Source organism: Theropithecus gelada, chromosome 4, assembly GCF_003255815.1.
Source record: "Theropithecus gelada isolate Dixy chromosome 4, Tgel_1.0, whole genome shotgun sequence".
In the NCBI taxonomy this organism is placed as follows: domain Eukaryota; kingdom Metazoa; phylum Chordata; class Mammalia; order Primates; family Cercopithecidae; genus Theropithecus; species Theropithecus gelada.
This window is the reverse complement of record NC_037671.1, coordinates 30321086-30327764: the sequence shown is the minus strand read 5'-3', so window position 1 is coordinate 30327764 and position 6679 is coordinate 30321086. Positions and strand designations below refer to the sequence as shown.

Below are 6679 nucleotides of genomic sequence, written 5' to 3'. Positions count from 1 at the left end.
GTAGTCGTGGCCGAGTGGTTAAGGCGATGGACTTGAAATCCATTGGGGTTTCCCCGCGCAGGTTCGAATCCTGCCGGCTACGGTTTTAGCCTGACTTCTCCCAAATAGTTTCTTTCTAATTGCACCCCAAAGGCAACTGAGTCTCCTGGATTACAGTTGTGTCATCTCCTTTGGTAACCCTGCCTTGTGCTCTGCGTTCTATCTGTCATCATTGTAGGTAACCCTGCCTTATAGTTTGCCTCTTTCTCTGAGTCCATTAACCTCCTCCTCCAACACCCGAGACAACTGTGTCTCCAGTAAGAGAGAATCTATTGTGGTGTAAACACCACCTAACGTTAATCCACCTAACGTTAATCCTAATTTGAGGAAGGCAATTCTCTTTTCCTCACCTACAAACTCTGAGAATTGAAGTCAGACTCCATGGAGTTTTCTCTGTAGATAAGTCTAAGTTGCTTGTCTGGGGTGTGAAGATTTTGCCTGTTGTGTATTAAGTGTTTTGTTACCCCAAGTTTAGGGACTGTCTGTCATTCAACAGCAATAAGGCATTACCTGTTTTGCAGCAATAATAACAATGACTGTGATTGTAACTTCAATATAAATGGTTGGTTTGTAGACAGTACCACACACATTGTATCTTCTCGGCCTGAAAATTCGAGAGCCCAAGAATGGGAAAGGTTTATTAAACCACAGGAAGTGGATGTTAAAGCTAACCTCTGACTGCCAAGCCCTTATTATTTTTATTCTATTGATTTTGTTAAATGCCTTCATCTTACAGTTTAGAAAAATTCCAGGTGAAGTTCTCTGGGCCCAGTCTATTCTTCCTATCTTCTCCAGCACATTCAAAGACCAAGAACACTTATCTGGGCTTTACAGTACATTCAGGAAACAAGGTGTAACTTCAGACACTCAGTACTTTGGTTCTCTCTTTTTTTTTTTTTTAAATTTATTTATTATTATTATACTTTAAGTTGTAGGGTACATGTGCATAACGTGCAGGTTTGTTACATATGTATACTTGTGCCATGTTGGTCAGCTGCACCCATCAACTCGTCATTTACATCAGGTATAACTCCCAATGCAATCCCTCCCCCCTCCCCCCTCCCCATGATAGGCCCCGGTGTGTGATGTTCCCCTTCCTGAGTCCAAGTGATCTCATTGTTCAGTTCCCACCTATGAGTGAGAACATGCGGTGTTTGGTTTTCTGTTCTTGTGATAGTTTGCTAAGAATGATGGTTTCCAGCTGCATCCATGTCCCTACAAAGGACGCAAACTCATCCTTTTTTATGGCTGCATAGTATTCCATGGTGTATATGTGCCACATTTTCTTAATCCAATCTGTCACTGATGGACATTTGGGTTGATTCCAAGTCTTTGCTATTGTGAATAGTGCTGCAATAAACATACGTGTGCATGTGTCTTTATAGCAGCATAATTTATAATCCTTTGGGTATATCCCCAGTAATGGGATGGCTGGGTCATATGGTACATCTAGTTCTAGATCCTTGAGGAATCGCCATACTGTTTTCCATAATGGTTGAACTAGTTTACAATCCCACCAACAGTGTAAAAGTGTTCCTATTTCTCCACATCCTCTCCAGCACCTGTTGTTTCCTGACTTTTTAATGATCGCCATTCTAACTGGTGTGAGATGGTATCTCATTGTGGTTTTGATTTGCATTTCTCTGATGGCCAGTGATGATGAGCATTTTTTCATATGTCTGTTGGCTGTATGAATGTCTTCTTTTGAGAAATGTCTGTTCATATCCTTTGCCCACTTTTTGATGGGGTTGTTAGTACTTTGGTTCTCATACAGAAGAAAGTTGGGAAGAAAAGGTCTAGGGAGGAGAAGAAAAGATACGGAAAAACAAGAAAACGGAAGAGAGGAGAAAGGCCAGGAGATGGAAGGAATGGAACAAAAGAGAAGCTAGCAGGGTGCCAAATACAGGAATGTTCTCACCCCTCTTGGCCACTTTTATTCTGAGTTTCCTCTGTCTTAGCAACCCCTAAATGCCCTTGCTCTTGTTCTGACAAGTAACTTTCCACTTTCTCCACTCTTTGAAATCAGCCCCTGATGTCAAGGCGCTTCTTAAAGTCCAACACTTTCACAGAGACATTTGGATTATTTCCAGTTTGGCCATTACAACTAGTGCTGCCATGAATATACTTGTACATGTATTTCAGTGAATATAAATAAATATTTTTGTTGGAGAGATATACTTACGTGTGGAATTGCAGAGTCACAGTACATGTATACATTCAAGCTTTAATATATAATGCTAAGTCATTCTCGCAAGTGGTTGAGCCAATTTACACCCCCTGAGCAAGTATCACATTGTCCTGATTGCTATGGCTTTTTAAGTTCCCCCCCCACCCCCACCTTTCAGGAAGCTCGATTTTTATTTTAAATCGGACATACATTCACTAACACATTGCCTGAAGCTTCAGATATTGTTGAAAGTAGCAATGTTGACATTCCTCATGTGTTCCTGAAACTTGGGAATCTCCTCAAAAGTCTGTGGCCACTTCGTCATCTTCCCTCATACGTTTGATTGACATCTTGTGGATTCTATAATTTGGAGTTGCCCAGGTCAGCTAGTGCAGCTGGAGCATACACAATCCCCCAGCTGGACCATGTCAATATCTTCATTCCAGGATTTCATGTCTAGAAGGATGGAGGATTTGAACATTTACATGAGCTTTTTGACCATGCAAATAAGAGGCAGATGCTAGACAACTGTATTCTCGATAACTTTTAATAAGTACATTTTGTGTCATTTAAACCTAGATTCTCCTTAGGGCCTTAAACTAACTGTGACTTTGAGTTTTCAGAATTGCCTGGAATGTTTCTGTGATCAGAGCAGCTGGTTTTAGGAGTGAGGAAAGTCGAGAGGGTCCAGTGACAGTTAAGAAGGAATGGCAAGTGGGTCCCACCGCAGCTCTGCCCTCAGAGCCAGGTAGGGGCCATCAGTGGGCAAAAGATGCAAAAAGCTACATTTCTCCCCGTCGGGGAATCGAACCCCGGTCTCCCGCGTGACAGGCGGGGATACTCACCACTATACTAACGAGGAAGAACTGAGAGACTATCTTTTTTGACTACCTCTAATAAACTGAAGTACTCTCGTCCACTTTTTTAAGTCTGTACGTTTGTATTGTACTAAATTGATTATACTTGGCGAATTTACACTTTAATATGCCGCCTCAGTCGAAACGACGGGGTCTGTCTACAGCCTGCTTTTTTGATTGTGATGGTGTCGATATCTCTGACAGTGTTTCTAGTCATTTGCAACCAGCGAGACCGGGTGACAAAAGCAGTTGAACCACTGATTCCACAGAAACTGATAACTGACCACAGACTTGGACCTCAGACTAGGACTAAATTTCCATGAAGAGGAAAGCACTATCAACACTTGTAACAAGTATAGGCTTCAAGAGGATTTGGAGAGCAGGGAAACGCAAGGCGTCCCAGAAAACCGTGCAAAGGTTCCGCTAAACGCAAAATGATTAGGTATCTACTAATTAAGGCACCCATAATCTTAATGAAAATAGTAAGTAGTCAACAACTTCCACCCTCCATTATTGTGTGGGGGTTTCAGGATCGGGGAAGTACCAAACTCAATTCGCAATACCTGAGTTGGTTTAAATTTCCTTCTTCTAAATCTCTTGTCAGCTCGTAGTCGGCAGGATTCGAACCTGCGCGGGGAGACCCCAGTGGATTTCTAGTCCATCGCCTTAACCACTCGGCCACGACTACACGGCCTCACCACGGTTTTTTTTCACGTTACAGACATGAAAAAATGCAAATCAGGATAACTACCGTATTGGTACAAGAAAATTGGCTTTGTGAGTTGAATGTAAACTTTCAGATACAACGAGAGTTTGGTTTAAAAAAAAAAAAAAAGCCAACCTCCTGTGCCACCTGGACAAGAGCACTGGAATGAGAGTCCTCCCACGTGAGGATGAGCAGCATCAGCGTTCCAAGCAAACAATACAAACTTCACGTTAGTAAACGGTGAGCGAGCTCCCGTCGGCGCCCGAAAGTAGGCTGTGATCTGAGCTCTGGCTGCGGAGTCTCTGCAGATGGAACTAAACTTTGCTAATTACGAAGTGGAGTGAGACTCTAACTTATGGCCCCCACTCATCCATTGCCTTTGAATAGCCCGTCTTTCGATAGTCCTGGACACTCGTAGGTAATTGAAGACAGAGTGGAAGATTGCATAACTTGTGTGAAATCAGCACTTTGATCGAAGTGGAAACTGGGCGAAAACAGCTGGTGATTTACATGATTTAAATGGTTACAATGCAAAGATGTCCACTGTGGCATTGTTTGTATATAGCATATAAATATGCTAACCAGTAAGGGAACGGTGTGATGCATTCCTGTCATAGGGTACCATGCAGCTGTTAAAGAATTAGATTATTATCGTTTTATTTGGAAAATGTGTGTGAACTTTAATACACAAAATAGCGAACATAAATAGTTCTATTTATATCGAATGAACCCCCAAATTAAAGTCCATTAAAAACATCCGAAGGGACACTCACCAATCTAATAAAACAGCAAAATGGAATGTGAGAGATTAAAATATCAATTTCGATTACGTTTGTATTCTTTACATTTGTCATAAAAATAATCTGCATTATTTATGTAATTGGAAAATTAAAAATAGAAAAACAGGTACTGCAATATTTATGTAACTGGAAAATTAAAAGTGGAAAAACAGGCTAAAATATGCCATTGCATATTTATGCATTTAAAACCTGGTTGTGTAAAAACAAAAAAGTTAATACTAATTTATCCGAGGTGTTGAATCACAGCTCCTCATCGTTTTCTTCTTTTAGCTCTTCTCTCTTTCAAATTTTCAAGCAAAGTATAAGTACTTATTTGTATTTCTACTTAAAGTGTTCCCACACTTCCTTAAGACTACAAGATGATTGCAGTACCTTGTTATCTGTTTGAAGAAATACGGAGTGGTGTGGCATGGATATTGAACCAGTAAAAAAAAAATGATACCATCTAACTATTCTAAATTTCACATTTTAGAAAACGCCTTCATATTCAGGACCTCATGTAACTCTCATAACAGTTCCATGAGGTGCTGCCACCCACTTTTACAATAAGAAAAATGTTCAGATAAGAGAAGTTTGTAATTCACAGGGCTACTGAGTATTGAAATCAAAGCATCTTACTCTGTATCTATTACTCTTTCCTTATAGAGATGGAAAATGACACCTTTAAGAACAGAAAGGCACAGTCCCCTCAGCATTCAAAGGATAAATCCTACTTGGTCACAGCATATCATCCTTTTTAAAAATTGCTGATTCAATTTGCTAACACTTGTTAAGAATATTTACACCTATTTCCATGAAGAACATTGGTTTGCAATTTTTTTTTTTTTTTCCCTCCAACTGTGATCTGGTGTTTGGTTTGTTTGCTTTGTTTTTGCTGAGGTAGGGCTATTTCATTTTTTATTTTTTACAGTAGCTTATTTTATTGAGGTAAAATATATATGTTTAATTTACCATTTTTACCATTTTTAAGTGTACAGTTCAGTGGAAACAGATACAGTTATATTCTTTGTTTCCCTTCATCCCCCCCAAGTTTTGATGTCAACAAATATTCAATTCATAAACTGAGTAGGAAAGTGTTCTCTACTTTTCCAGTTTCTGGAAAAGTTTATGTAGACATGATATTATTTCCTCTTTAAAGGTTTGGTAGAATCTACCAATGAAGCCATCTAGGCCTGGAGTTTTCTTTTTGAGAGGTTTTAAATTATAAATTTTATAATTATAAATTATATTTTTAATAGTTATATTACGATTCAGATTATTTCTTGAGTGGGCTTTAGTAGTTTCTATCTTTTGAGAAATTGATATATTTCATCTAATTTGTCAATTTAATTGGCATATTATCCAAAATATTCTTTTATTTTTTGTATAATCTGGGTAAATGTTCCCTCTTTCTTTCCTGCTGCATTTATTTTCTGACCAGTCTGACTGGAGATTTATTGATACTATTCATCTTTTCAAAGCACTGGTTTTTGGATTTCATTGATCTTCTCTATTGTTTTTCTATTTCATTCCCTTTTGCTCTTTAATATTTGTTCTCTTCCATTTACTTTTAATTTAATTACATTTACTTTTAATTTGAATTTAATTTACTCTTATTTTTCTAGTTTCTTAAGGTGAAACTATAGATGATTGATAGACAATTATTTTTTTTAATAGGGTCTGGCTCCGTCCCCCAGGCTAGGGGACAGCTGGGGTGTAGTGGCATAATCTCTGCTTGCTGCAACCTCCACTTCCCCAGCTCAAGCATTCTTCCCACCTCAGCCTGCTGAGTAGCTGGGGACTACAGGCACCCGCCAGCCCCTAGCCCGGCTTCTCCCTCCTTCCCTCCCTCTCTCCCTCCCTTCCTCCCTCCCTTCCTTCCTTCCTTCCTCTCTCTCTCTCTCTTTCTCTTTCCTCTCTCTTTCTCCCTCCCTCCCTCCCTCCCTTCCTCTCTTTCTCTCTCTCTCTCCTCTCTCTTCTTTCCTTCCTTCCTTCCTTCTCCTTCCTTCCTTCCTTCCTCTCTCTTTCTCTCTCTCTCTCCTCTCTCTCCTTTCCTTCCTTCCTTCTCCTTCCTTCCTTCCTTCTCCTTCCTTCCTTCCTTCCTTCCTTCCTTCCTTCCTTCCTTCCTTCC

The 6679-nt window shown here is 39.9% G+C and overlaps 3 non-coding genes across 3 annotated transcripts; 1 reads left to right on the top strand and 2 right to left on the bottom strand.

Annotated features, from left to right (window-relative positions):
* On the top strand, positions 1–82 carry TRNAS-UGA. The gene has a single exon. It is a non-coding gene; the product is annotated as a tRNA-Ser (tRNA).
* Positions 83–2996: 2914 nt separating this feature from the next.
* On the bottom strand, positions 2997–3068 carry TRNAD-GUC. Its single transcript has one exon. It is a non-coding gene; the product is annotated as a tRNA-Asp (tRNA).
* A 601-nt stretch (positions 3069–3669) lies between these two features.
* On the bottom strand, positions 3670–3751 carry TRNAS-AGA. Its single transcript has one exon. It is a non-coding gene; the product is annotated as a tRNA-Ser (tRNA).
* Between the last annotated feature and the right edge of the window lie 2928 nt (positions 3752–6679).